Raw genomic sequence first — 14,100 nt, forward strand, 5'->3', positions numbered from 1 at the left:
CCTTACTATGAGGCAATGGAAATCCTTGCACATTTGGCACAATAATCCTTTTTCTTCATTTTCTATGGAAGATATATAGATGATGTGATCATCATTTGGGATGGTAATGCATCCATAGTTCCGGATTTTGTTGCACATCGCAACAATAATAATATGGGTTTACATTTCACCTCTGTCATGGATAAAGAAAAATTGGCCTTCCTTGGGACTGTTCTTAGTTGGCAAAGAAATCCACGCTAAAAAAAATTTAGTAAGCTGACAGCAGGAAATTCTTTTCTTCATTATAAAAGCTGCCATCATACCCAATGGCTCAATAACATACCTAAAAGCCAGTTTTGTAGACTTAAAAACAACTGTGCTAAAAGTAGTGATTATGACATTCAGAGTAAAATTTGGAAAGATACATTTCTTGATAAAGAATTTCCAGCCGACATTGTGGAAATAGCTTATTCCCATTACAAAGATACACCCCCTTCATCACATCCTCCTACTCATGGTGATACTAATAAGAATGATCTGCAATTTATTACCCAATTTCACTCCCGCCATAGACAGATGGAGAGCATTGTGCGGAAGCATTGGCCTTTGTTGCTTCAGGACGAGTACCTTCTCCCTGTCCTATCCAACAAGCCTAAGTTTGCTTACAGAAAAGTCCCTAATAATAAAAGTAAGGTAGCACCAAGTAAACTTAAAGAGAAACCACTACCCCCAGGCCATTCTCTCCCCACCTTTCTAGCCATTTCTGGCATGTACCAATGCTGTAAACCTTTATGTAAGACCTGTCGTTTTGTGAAACATCAGAAGGATTTCTGTGTGAAAGGTAAAACATACCCTATCAAGAGATTTCACACATGCTCCTCTGACCATGTGGTCTACTGTATGACATGCCCTTGTGGCCTCTTCTACGTTGGGCAAACTATTAGGCCATTAGCGATTTGGCAAACATCGATGTTTCATTACTGATGGACTGGACACCCATAGTGTCCCTAGACACTACCTCGAATACCATAATAAATCAACTGATGATCTAATGATTTAGGTTATCGAGGCGATGCCTAGAGACCTCCCTCCAGCTGAGTGCTTTCTAAAGCTTTGTCATAGAGAAATGTACTGGATTTTTTCCTTGAATGTTTTGGTTCCTGGAGGGTTATATGAGGAGTTTGAAATAAGGGCTATACTTTAGAAGTTTATCTTATTTAATATATGAATCCCCATTTCATATTTATGCTGATTATATTATATAGCGTCCATGTTCTCTTAGGTGTGTCCTTCATTGGATAATTACATTTTCACCCCCCCATGGGATGCATGTGTGTGTGTGTATATATATATATATATATATATATATATATATATATAAAACGTGTGTGTGGGTGGTGTGCATAATTCCCTATTCCCCAAACATATGTACACGCATTGTTGCATTACGGATGCCGTGCACGTATATATTACCTACATGTGACCTTTTTTGCATATGCTGCACCTATGCATACATGGGTACACACGTATGCATGTGTATACCCACACGTCTTAATTATATTGACATTTGATAATTTTTTTACCCAATATGATGCACTCCTTTTATTTTTTATTATCCACTTTAGTGCTTTTGAAGAAATAGTTTTTCCCCTTCTTCTTCCCCCTCTTAATGATATTGTTATTAGGGAGTGATGTGTAACCTCGCTGCAGTGTTCCATGTGTTGGCTCCACTGGCAGTCTGGTTTAATTTATTTCTGAAGTTTTATTTTTTGTCCTGTCATATTTGTTTTTACCCTCCCTATGTAAAGGATACACCTTGTATCTTATGTTATCCTATGTTGTCTTTGTGCTCTATTTTGTGTTTATGTATGTCCATAAATCCTGTGAGAACGTTTGCATTATTCCACTACTTCTTATTTTCACTCCCGCCCATAGCCCCACCCACAGCCGCTCACAGATTATAAGAAGTTATGCTCGGGCAAACGTGTAGTCATTGGCATGATGAAGTAACCAATCAGTAGTTCTGAAATGCGTCCCATTTTGATGACGATTTCCTGTTTCCTGCTTGCGGTGCATGCTGGTTGTTGTCCCCCTCTGCTGACGTCATTTCCAGGATCCTCTGTTCTTTGCTGATCCTGACAGCGCGATCGTTCTACCAGTGTCTCTACAGCCATAGGCGTCCATCTGCTGGCCCTCCTACACTGACATCCTTGGGAATTCATAACATACTGGGCACCCCTCTGATGCCAGACCATCTGCTCTATGAACATATGACATGCTTCCCTTTACTTAAGATCCTGTAAGTGTTTTTAACCCTTTTTGGGATATTTTTAATTCTGCACTTAGAGGCGCCTTTTTGCTTTTGTTTCTCTGATTAATGCTCTCCTTGCCTGGTCTGTCAGTTTAGGCGGACAGCGATGTCTTGGTAGGTTTGCAGTTGTGCCATACTCTTTCCATTTTCGGATGACGGATTGAACAGTACTCCGTGAGATTTTCAAAGCTTGGGATATTTTTGTATAACCTAACCCTGCTTTAAATGTCTCCACAACTTTATTCCTCATCTTTCTGGTGTGTTCCTTGGCCTTCATGATGCTGTTTGTTCACTATGGTTTTCCAGCAAACCTCTGAGGGCTTCACAGAGCAGCTGTATTTATATTGAGATTAAATACCACACGTGGACTCTATTTACTTCTGACTTCTGAAAGCAATTGGTTCCACTAAAGTTTAGTTAGGGGTATCAGAGTAAAGAGGCTGAATACAAATGCACGCCACACTTTTCAGATATTTGTAAGACATTATGAAAACCATTTATCATTTTCCTTATACTTCACAATTATGTGCCACTTTATCTTGGTCTATTACATTAAATCCCAATAAAATACATTTACATTTTTTGCTGTAACATGATAAAATGTGGAAAATTTCAAGAGGTATGAATACTTTTTCAAGGCACAGTAAGATTGCTGTCTGTGTCCCCATTGGGTTGATTCACCTCTCTTGGTGACCAAGTGAGGGGAAATTAAATTTAGAGTTGTCCTCGGAAAAAGAGGTGAGGGGAAATCTTCCAACGGGGCACTTGTTTTGGGGCATTTTTTAAAAGCAGCTCTGTTGCTTAAAAAGAAAAACCTGCAAAAGAAGACATTCATGGAATCTTCACTTTCTTGTAGAGCAAAGCCACCAGCAGAGTCTTTACAACCAACACACTTTTGTGTGTGTCTGATACCCGTGTCCCACACCCACACTATGTGCTTCCAGTTCTTTCTACCAGCCCATGCATCACTAATGTATTTTGTAATTACCTAGAGGCTGAGGATGGACCCACAGCAAGCAGTGGGGGTGCAGGCATTCATTTTATGCTTTCTCATACAATTTGCGTTTCTCATGCAATTTGTGTTTCTCATGCGTTTTGCGTTTTTGCATGCAGTTGACGGTTTTTAAACGATTTACAGTTCTTACGCAATTATGGTTCTCATGAAATTTATGGTTCTCAGGCATTTTACGTTTCTCATGCGATTTACGTGTTGGATGTAATGTACGTATCTGATGCAATTTACATGTCTCATGCAACTTCTTACATTTCCCATGTTTCTTATGTTTCCCATGTTTCTGACGTTTCCCCATGTTTTCTTGCGTTTTCTGGTGTTTTTTTTTACGTGTTTCCCGTGTTTCTTACGTGTTTCCTGTGTTTCTTAAGTGTTCCCATGTGCCGCACGTTTCATGTCTTATGCCTTTCATGTCGTTGCCCTTCGTTCGCTGCTTTTCTGTTAGCTGGTGCTTACATCCAGGATCTGTCACGTCTACAGGTCCATACGGGCTGAGGTTTCGTTGTAAATTGATTGTCGTTCCACAATCTTCTTGCCTGTAGTCCACAATGGCTCAAAAGTGATATGGTCCAGAAATATTTGGACAGAATAAAGGTGGATAAAGCACCTGAACCTGATGGCATCCACCCACGGATCATAAAAGAATTGAGCTCTGTAATTTCAAAGCCATTGTATCTAATTTTTAGGGACTCATTAATGACAGGAATAGTACCAGGGCCAATGTGGTGCCTATATTTAAAAAGGGAACAAAGTCTTTACCAAGTAATTATAGACCCGTTAGTTTAACTTCTATAGTTGGGAAGATACTGGAGGGATTAATAAAAGACCACATAGACGAGTTCTTGCAGGAAAAAAATATTTTGAGCAACAGACAGCATGGATTCATGAAAGACAGAAGTTGTCAGACAAACCTGATTTCTTTTTATGAGGTGGTAAGTAAAACCTTGGACAGAGGGGTGGCGGTGGAAGTGATATATTTGGATTTTGCAAAAGCGTTCGATACAGTTCTGCACACACGGCTCATGTGTAAGGTAAAGTCTACAGGTTTGGAAATATCAGTTTGTAAATGGATAGAAAACTGGCTAAAAGACAGAATTCAGAGAGTAGTGGTTAATGATTCTTACTCTGAATGGTCTAAGGTTATCAGTGGTGTACCCCAAGGTTCAGTGTTGGGACCCTTACTTTTTAATATCTTTATAAATTATATTGGATCTGGGATCAAAAGTAACATTTCCGTGTTTGCAGATGACACCAAGCTATGCAGTGGAATAACGTCCTTACAGGATGTCTCCAATTTACAAGCCGACCTCAATGCTCTGTCTAATTGGGCGACTATGTGGCAGATGAGGTTTAATGTTGAGATATGTAAAGTTATGCACTTGGGGGCTAAGAATATGCATGCATCATACATGCTAGGGGAGTACAACTGGGGGAATCCATAGTGGAGAAGGATCTGGGGGTTTTGGTAGATAATAAGCTCAATAATAGCATGCAATGCCAAGCTGCGGTTTCCAAAGCAAGCAAAGTCCTTTCCTGTATTAAGAGAGGTATGTACTCCAGAGAGAGAGATATCATTTGATTCTGTTCAAATCATTAGTAAGACCTCATCTGGAATATGCAGTTCAGTTTTGGGCACCAGTTCTCAAAAAGGATATCGGTGAACAGGAGAAAGTGCAGGGAAGGGCAACCAAACTGATAAGAGGCATGGAGGAACTCAGCTATGAGGAAAGATTAGAGGAACTGAATTTATTCACTCTTCATAAGAGGAGATTAAGGGGGGATATGATCAACATGTACAAATATATAAGGGGTCCATATAGGGAACTTGGTGTCGAGTTATTCACTATACAGTCAACAAAGAGGACAAGGGGGCACTCTTTACGTCTAGAGGAAAAGAGATTTAATCTCCAAATACGGAAAGGTTTCTTCACAGTAAGAGCTGTGAAAATGTGGAATAGACTCCCTGCAGAGGTGGTTATGGCCAGCTCAGTGGATTGCTTTAAGAAAGGCCTGGATTATTTTCTAAGTGTACATAATATAACTGGGTACTAACATTTATAGGTAAAGTTGATCCGGGGAAAATCCGATTGCCTCTCGGGGGATCAGGAAGGAATTTTTTCCCCTGCTTTAGCAAATTGGATCATGCTCTGCTGGGGTTTTTTGCCTTCCTCTGGATGAACTGTGGGTATTGAATTGGGTATATGGGCTGGTATGATATTTATTATATATATATATATATATATATATATATATATATATATATATATATTTTTTTTTTTTTTGTGGTTGAACTGGATGGACTTGTGTCTTTTTTCAACCTGACTAACTATGTAACTATGTAGTCCATATGTCATACGTTACTTTCACCTTTACACCTATACTACTACCCACCACGGTTTGTGGGTACCTTAGCCCTGAGTGTTCGTTTTAATTTTCTGGCTTAGAGCTGCACGTTGCTCGGGCTCACGATGGTGTTGTCATTAGGTTCACATTCATGCGCTGTTGGTCCTGTCATTTCGGCACCCACGTCCTTATATTTAGCAGATACCAGGGGGATTATTATGTCATGGGCAAGTTGTCTATCATGTTCTCTGGTTGTTTCACACAGCTGGGTTGTCCATGTTCTTCCACCGCGGGTTACCCATCACACCTATGGGTTTAACAGATTAAGGTGATCGTTTTTAACTAGCTTGTTCGGTGGCAAGTCTCCTCATCTGTTCTTACACTGCTCACATTTCATTCTAACTCACGTTTCTCATGCAGTTTGTTCTAATGCAGGTAAGTTTGTTCATGCAATGTTACGTTTCTCATGCAATGTTATGTTTCTCATGCAATTTACGTTTCTCTCTTTTTCCAGGTTTCTCTAGTTTTCCCAGGTTTGCTCTCATGTCCCCAGGTTTCTCTCGTGTCCCTAGGTTTTCTCTCGTGTCCCCATGTTTTCTCTCGTGTCCCCAGGTATTCTCTCATATGCAGATGGTGTTTTCTTGCAGCCTCCGTTCTTATGCTGCTCTCGTTTGAATCAGCTCGTGCTACTCATGTTTCCTGTTCAGCCACGTTTCCTTCATGCAGGTTACATTCTTGTCACAGGTTTCTTTGTCTGCTCACGTTGTTCTCGCAAGTTGTGTTCCTGACCAGTTGTGTGTCGTTCCACACTACCTTTAAAATTCCTAGCTGCATCTGCCAGAAGTTGCGCAATAGTATGGAACGATTGATAAGGCAGCCTTTTGCAGCTCCAGCAGTTTCTACTGGCTCAGGGGCTTTAGTGGATCCCGGAACCCTCTGGGGGCATAGGCCGGTATCAGTAGGCTGGGTCTTCGGTAGCAGGTGCCGGTGTCGCACTTTCTCTTCAGTTCCAGTTTCGTGATGGATTGGTTTTCCATTTGGCTGATGCAGCAGCCTTGATCATTAGGTTCTGTTTGGAATACCAGGAAGGCTCATGTCACTGCTTGCCATGTTTTCCAGGCTTTCCGGTCTAGGTTTCCAGTCCTGATGGTTAACATCCAGTTCCTATTTGCTTTTCTGTTTTTTGGCCTCTTCCAGCTCGTATCGACCCACAGCACCTTCAGGGCGTATTGAGTTGAGTCTCAGCATTTCATGTTGGATGACCTGTCAGGTTGTTTTATTTTCTGCGCTTTCCGATTGAAGCCATCCTCAGTGATCCAGCAGAGTAGAACCCCTGCTGTGCTCAGCTGACTTCCCATTGTGGGTCTTATTTTCCTGACGTATCTGACATAGTCTCAGGTCTCCTTGTGCATTGGTTACCAGCCTGGTGCTCAGGGCAGGGCTATAGCTGGCTTTTTTGCGGTTCCTAGGGCCAGGGGAGTGGTGCTTCTGGCCCAGGGTCTCGCTTACTTTAGCCAATCAACTGATTAGCACCCCGGCTTTTCTGTTACATCTGTATGTTCACGAGATGCAGCTTTCGGGGGTGGCACTGTTATCAGGTTCTTGGAGCTTAGCAAGGTGTGGTGCTCGGTGTTGGTTTATACCAGCTACATTTGTCAAACCCTGGGATGGTCCTCTGCTGCCTTTCCTAGTGCTCCCCCTTCTGCAGCTAAGTACATACTTCATTGCCGCCACCCCAGGTTAGACGTTAATTCACTGTGTAATCTGGTTGTTAAGCTTTCATCCTACTGTGTTATTTTTGCCCCCTTTTAGGCATACTGACCAAGTGACCTCGGCATACTTCAGGTCTATGTTCTTTGTTGCTCTTTGTTCCTGTCCATACTATCCACAGATGGACTCCGAGTACAAGTGTAAGCTGACCACAGGTCAGCCTGTGTTTGTAGGAGGAGTCAGGCTGCATAAAGCCTGCCCTCCTCTGCCTCCTCCTCTTGTGGACGCTGGCTCTTGTGTCCCACCCACCCATTCCCTTTTTCTTTTCATTTCATTCATTACATTTCATACTTGGGTATGCCCCTTTTTAGGCATACTGACCACGTGATCCCGGCACACTTCAGGTCTATGTTCTTTGTTGCTCTTTGTTCCTTTCCATACTATCCACAGATTGACTCCGAGTACAACTGTCATCAAAAGCTGATTTCTATCTGTTGGTTTCACATATAGATCAGACTCAATTTGGCCATGATCAATGTAGATCCGAGTGTCCAAAAAGGAATGGAATCCCCACCAATATTGACGAATACATCGTCTATATACCGCCACCAGGTGGCGCAATGTTGTAAGAATAATTCATTTTCAAAAATATATTTATATTCAAGTTCATTCATAAAAGCACAGGCATATGGCGGGGCAACATTAGAGCCCATCGCAACCCCGGTTTGTTGAACAAAAAATTGATCTTTAAAGAGAAAGTAGTTGTAAAATGTTTATTCTTATCACCAAATCCAAATCGGTTGCCCCCACATCATATGCTCCTGTTGAGACATTTATTAATGAGGTTACCCGTGAAATTAAAGATCTTGTTACCGGGACTGACTATAGAGATCATGTACCGAATAATCTAACAACACATGAGAGACTTGCTTTGAAAAGTCTTAGTAAACGGGCGGACATTGTTTGTTTGTAAACCTGCTGATAAAGGGGGTTCCCTGGTGATTATGGACTCTACAATGTATGAATTAGAAGTGACCCGCCAGTTAGGTGATCAGTCTTATATAAGAAAGTTGCCACGGACCCCACATGGAAAATCAGGAAAACTACCTGAGAATGTCTTACAGCCTGCTTTGAAAAATGGGTTGATATCTCGCAATCTTTATGATTTTTTATTTCTATCTCATACTCGGATTACGTTGTTGTATATGTTACCGAAAATTCATAAAGATTGTCGGTCCCCTCCAGGATGTCCGATTGTGTCAGGAAGGGACTCTATTTTTGTCCCGGTGGCACAATTACTAGATAAAATTCTGTCCCCTTTAGTGAAAAAAACAAAATCATATATTAGAGACACACAACACTTTCTATCAAAGATCAAACAAGTTTCTACATGTCAGGGAGGAGAGATTCTTGTAACATGGGATGTAACTAGCCTATATACATCTATACCTCACCAAGCGGGGATCAATGCAGCGATAGGGCTCATTAGAAGTAGTGGTTTGTATTCGGATGCGCAGATTGCCCTGTTCGAGAGCCTATTGCACATTTTGTTATATAATAACTACTTTCTCTTTAAAGATCAATTTTTTGTTCAACAAACCGGGGTTGCGATGGGCTCTAATGTTGCCCCGCCATATGCCTGTGCTTTTATGAACGAACTTGAATGTAAATATATTTTCAAAAATGAATTATTCTTACAACATTGCGCCACCTGGTGGCGGTATCTAGATGATGTATTTGTCATATGGCGGGGCAACATCGAATCCTTGATGCTTTTCGATGAGATGATCATGGGTGTTTTCCTGGTATTCAGTTTAAGATCAATATTGGTGGGGATTCCATTCCCTTTTTGGACACTCGGATCTATATTGATCATAGCCAAATTGAGTCTGATCTATATGTGAAACCAACAGATAGAAATCAGCTTTTGATGTTTAACAGTTGTCACCCACCACATGTTTTCAAATCCATTGTGAGAAGCAGACTATTCAGGGTTAAAGTATTGTCAGTAATGAAACAGTGAGGAGGCAAAGAGTACAGGAGATGTGTCGGAAATTTTCGGAATGGGGTTATCCCGATGAGCTGATCAGGCGAGAATTAGATTTTGTGATAAATGAGAATGGAAACACATATAAACAACACTGTAGGAACTCACAACCTAGGTTACCTTTCAGTTTTCAATTTAACAGCTATAGTGAGAAAATCTTTCTGATTATTAAGAAACACTGGCCGTTGTTAAAAAGATCTTATCCCCAGGTGGATATATTTCAACAACTTCCTTTGAAGGCTTACCAACGCAATAGAACTTTGCGGGATTGGTTAGTTAAATCGGAATATAGGGGTATGAAGGATTCACCTAAGATGACATTTCTAGGTAGTAAAAGAAAGGGTTGTTACCCTTGTTTAAATTGTATACAATGTCATTTAATGTGTAAAGGTGATTGCTTCATACACCCTGGACGTGGAAACAAAATGACTATTAATGGTTTCTATACATGCCAATCATCCTACGTTATTTATGTTCTTTTGTGTCCATGCGGTTTAATTTATGTTGGGGAGACAACCCAAAAAAATTAGGATAGAATAGTACAACATTGCAGTTCGATCAGACATAAACAACCTGGTCTACCAGTGTCCAAACATTTCACTGAGAAAGGACATAGCGATTGTGAATTATGGTTTATAGTTTTGGAAGAAATCACTAGAGATACACAAGGAGGTGATCGAATTATGAAACTTAAAAGGAGGGAAGTTTGATGGATCAATAGATTAGACTCATTAAGCCCAAATGGTATGAACAAGGATTATGATTTATACTTGTTTCTCTGATGTACCGGTATATGTTAGGATTAATGTACAATTGATTATTTTTACACTGCAATTTCTTCCTAGATTTTGGACAGATATAATACAAAACTGGAGGAATTCGTAAACATGACATACTGGGTTTTCTGATGAAGAATATCGATGTTTATCGTTCGCTCTTTATATGGAAGACAAAATGTGACTTTCAGATGTGGGTTGAATATGAAGGGGTTAAGATTTGTAGCGATTAGGTGATTTGGGTTACACACCTGTGCAGTACACCTGTTGAGGGTTAGTAGTTATAAGGTAGTGTGAGTAGTAGGAGATTACACATGCCAGAGATAGCCTGACGAAGAGCGAGTGTGTGCTCGGAACTGTACAGTGGCTACTGCGAATACTGCTATGTAATCAATCCTAAAAAATTGGATTAAAAGAAGATTTTTTGCATCGTAAGCACGTGTCCCATTGTTGTTTTTCCTGTATATATATATATATATATATATATATATATATATATATATACACTGCATACTTTATATCTCTCTTGCCCTGGGTTGGCTACATTTAGTATATGGCTTTGTTGTATTCAACTGATCTGCAATTCATTTTTAGGTCTCTTCAGGTTTTCCCTAAACCTGGTGGCTGATTGCTTCTGTCTGCTGCTGGAAGAATATTGCAGCAATAGAACGGGAGCATTAATCACTAGGTTATGATTAGTTATATGACCCTAGCCAAACTCTAGGAGGCTGATCCAGAAGGTATGGCTGGGGAAAAGATAAAGATTTGGAAGGATCTGATCAGTCTCTCACTCCCTTGGGGCTTCTCCCCTGGGAGGGGACATATGTGTGTGATCCAGAGAAGCTACTACTACTGGGCCTGGGAATTGCTATGAGCTGAAGGCCTGAAGAAAACTTGCCTGTGAAAGCTCAACTGAAGAGGTGGGACCTTTTAGCTGTGGCTCCAGCTCCAGGTATTAAAGTACTTACTGAGGGTTAAGCCTAGTACACACTAATAGGTTTTTTTTTTCATTCAACCTGCTGACAGCTCTGGTCAGCTCTACTAACAGTCCACTATTAGTACAGCAATCTCCCCCGCTGAACTGTTGTGTTCTGAAAGGGGGGTGGTCCCCCCGCCAGAACACTCTGGTCAGCGCAGTCCATTGGAGACTGACATGCACACGGTCCGAATGTTGGCTGGTTTTTATTGAACAGCCCAAAGTCTCCTGACATTTGACACATGTGTGTTAGGCGTTAGCCACCAGAAATTGCTGATCAGTGTCTGTGACTGCTTGCATAGGGGTACAGATGTACTGACTGTCCCCTGTTTCATCTGAACTTTGAGGCTGCTACTACATGGTCTAATACTGCTGGAAAAAAAGATAATTAGGAAGCTGTCCTCCAGGATTTGTGAGTGCCTTGGATATCCTGCAACCTCAACCCTCCTAACTGCATTTTGGTAACATGCAATACATCCTCTAAACTGGAGCCTGTCTTTGTCAGTATGCTTGAAGGACTGAAAACAGGGTGGGTGGCCTCTGGGCGAGTAAGGAGGAGTCAGTTTATTTCCAGCAGCCCCTTCAGGGATGATCACTACTGTACATACATAAATTAGTCATCTTTGAGCCAATAGTCCAGAAAGTAGATGCTGACTCTGGATGATGAAAAAGCAAATAAAGTCATTGTCAGAGGGAATATTGGGAACTCTTTGAGAGTTCATAAATACTGTACCTGTACGTGTTACTTTTCCAAGTATTCTCTTATGTCTTATAGATAAAAGCTATTTATCCAACTATTTTAACTACAAGTTTATCCAGCTTTTCAGTTTTTTTTTAGATAGTTTTGTAATCAGTTTGATTACTATTATTAATGACTGGTCAATTATTATGATCATAGCCCATTCTGACGTTAAAGAAGGGTAATTTTAATTAAATACAGATATTTTGCAACATAGTTTTCCATAAATCATGACAGAAGTCTGTATGCTCTTTTTCAAACATAAGACAGCGTCACACGTTAGACAGATTTAAATGATAACATCTATGTGGTCAGGTACATACTTTGTGAACAGTCTATCTGTAAATAATTGGGTATTCAAAGTCAACAAGAATTAGCTTTTTACATGATTGAATCATAAAGTAAATCTTCACTTAATTGATCCTGAAAATTCTAAACTGCTTTACTAAATCAGTCTTACTGTATTAGGCTAATAGTCACCATACATGTCACAAACTGTGCATTTAATCCCTGTACAATCAATTTTAGATTTACCAAAACTATGTAAATTGAGCACCTACCTAATCTAATCCAATCAATTTGATTCCAGTCAGGCAGGCTCCTGCACTTCATAATACAGAGATTGCACAGACTGTAAAGTGTGTCTATAATTGTTTAATTACTAAAAAGGTATAAGACAAAAATATTTTTTTTAAATATTGGTTAAGTAAGGATGCACAGCTATGAAAATTTTGAAAAGTAGTCCATAAGATTACCGTCATCAACATAAAAATAATTATATTTTTTTCCCTTTAAGAATGTATTAGAACATAAATAAAACCATTTCCACACTTGTGTCATTTTTGGGGGAGGAATTATGATCCAATAACATCTGCCTATTTAGGTTACTTTTTATGGGAAAAAAAAGAAGCAATTTTTATTTTCATACAGTTTCGTAATTTCGTACACTTGAGTTGCTGTAAGCCATTTCATGAAATAACGGGCAAAAATCTAGATCCATTTGTTGATAATAACTAATATTTTGACTCAAGCCCAAAAAAAAAGTATTTTAAGTTCTTAATCGGATGATACAGGCAATTAAAAACATGGGACAAATACGTCCCTTGGTCCTCAATGGGTTAGAGTGGTTTTAAATCCTTACAGACCACTTTTTGCTACAAGTAAGCCTATAAGGCTTACCTGTAGCTACCCAGGATATCTCCCAAAACCTTCATGGTTTAGGAGATATCCCTTGTATTTGCATGTGCCGACCTCATTGGCACATGCACACTGAATAAACTGAAGCAACGGCACGTACAGCGGCTCCCACTTACCTGGAAGTAACCCCCAGGAGTGATGTCACCGTCCGGTGGGGTGTATGGGCACCGCAGCGAGGGCTTCAATCTCAGGTGAGTATTACATAATGAGCTAGTATTCTATGCATACTAGCTCATTATGCCTTTGTCTTGTGGGTGTTAATTTTTTTTTTGTTTTTAAATTGGGTTTACAACCACTTTAAAAATAAGGAAATCTGCTTGTCGGCACAAAAAGTAGATGTCTAAGCTCCAACAACAACGATGGGATCAAACCCTTTGTATCCTTTAGTAGAGGGAATGACCTTTGGTTATAAACCATGAAGACAAATTTCCAGTCATGAGGAAGGACAGTGACAATGATACCTATTAGCTAAGATTTAAAAAAAAAAGTGTCATCAGTACCACTTGCCACACGCGCAGTAGGTCAGATATCTGACACCAGGTTCAGAAGCAAAGCCATGGACGTGTATTGGGAATTGCCATCCAAGAAGGTTGACAAATATGAGGCCATAAATGACACTATAATCACAAAGTATCAAATGGCCACAGAAGAATACCACAAAAAACTCAGGTTGGTGCAAAAGGCACCTGCAGCATCCAAAGATTTACACAAACTGAATGAATTTTGGCCGGTTCCTGATGAGCCAACTAATATTTTCTTTGTGGTAGCCCTGTCAAAACTCTCCTGCCTCAAAATCTTCCAAATAATGTAAGAAGTCAGGCAGAAAATGTTAGTTGAACAACTGCTGTATCAGATTGGCTATTTGGGTATTCTGACATCCGACATTGTTGGCTGTCAGATATGATAGCTGCAGAAGAAATTTAGCCATTTGCACTGTATAGATCTGTAATCTGTTAGATTATTTTTTTTCGGTCTGCAGGCTGAATGAAAAAAAAAAACTGTGTTTGTAT

General features: G+C 40.1%; 1 long non-coding RNA gene across 1 annotated transcript in view; it reads left to right on the plus strand.

The window, feature by feature from the left end:
- Positions 1-10,555, plus strand: part of LOC143976088 (uncharacterized) — a 66,879-nt gene extending 56,324 nt beyond the window's left edge. Inside the window, exon 3 of the long non-coding RNA XR_013272503.1 lies at positions 10,248-10,555. This is a non-coding gene — a long non-coding RNA (uncharacterized LOC143976088). The remainder of the gene's footprint in view (positions 1-10,247) is intronic.
- The last annotated feature ends 3,545 nt before the right edge of the window (positions 10,556-14,100 follow it).

The sequence above is a fragment of the Lithobates pipiens genome, unplaced genomic scaffold (assembly GCF_037356315.1).
Source record: "Lithobates pipiens isolate NorthernLeopardFrog02 unplaced genomic scaffold, aLitPip1_a1.2 Scaffold_13, whole genome shotgun sequence".
In the NCBI taxonomy this organism is placed as follows: domain Eukaryota; kingdom Metazoa; phylum Chordata; class Amphibia; order Anura; family Ranidae; genus Lithobates; species Lithobates pipiens.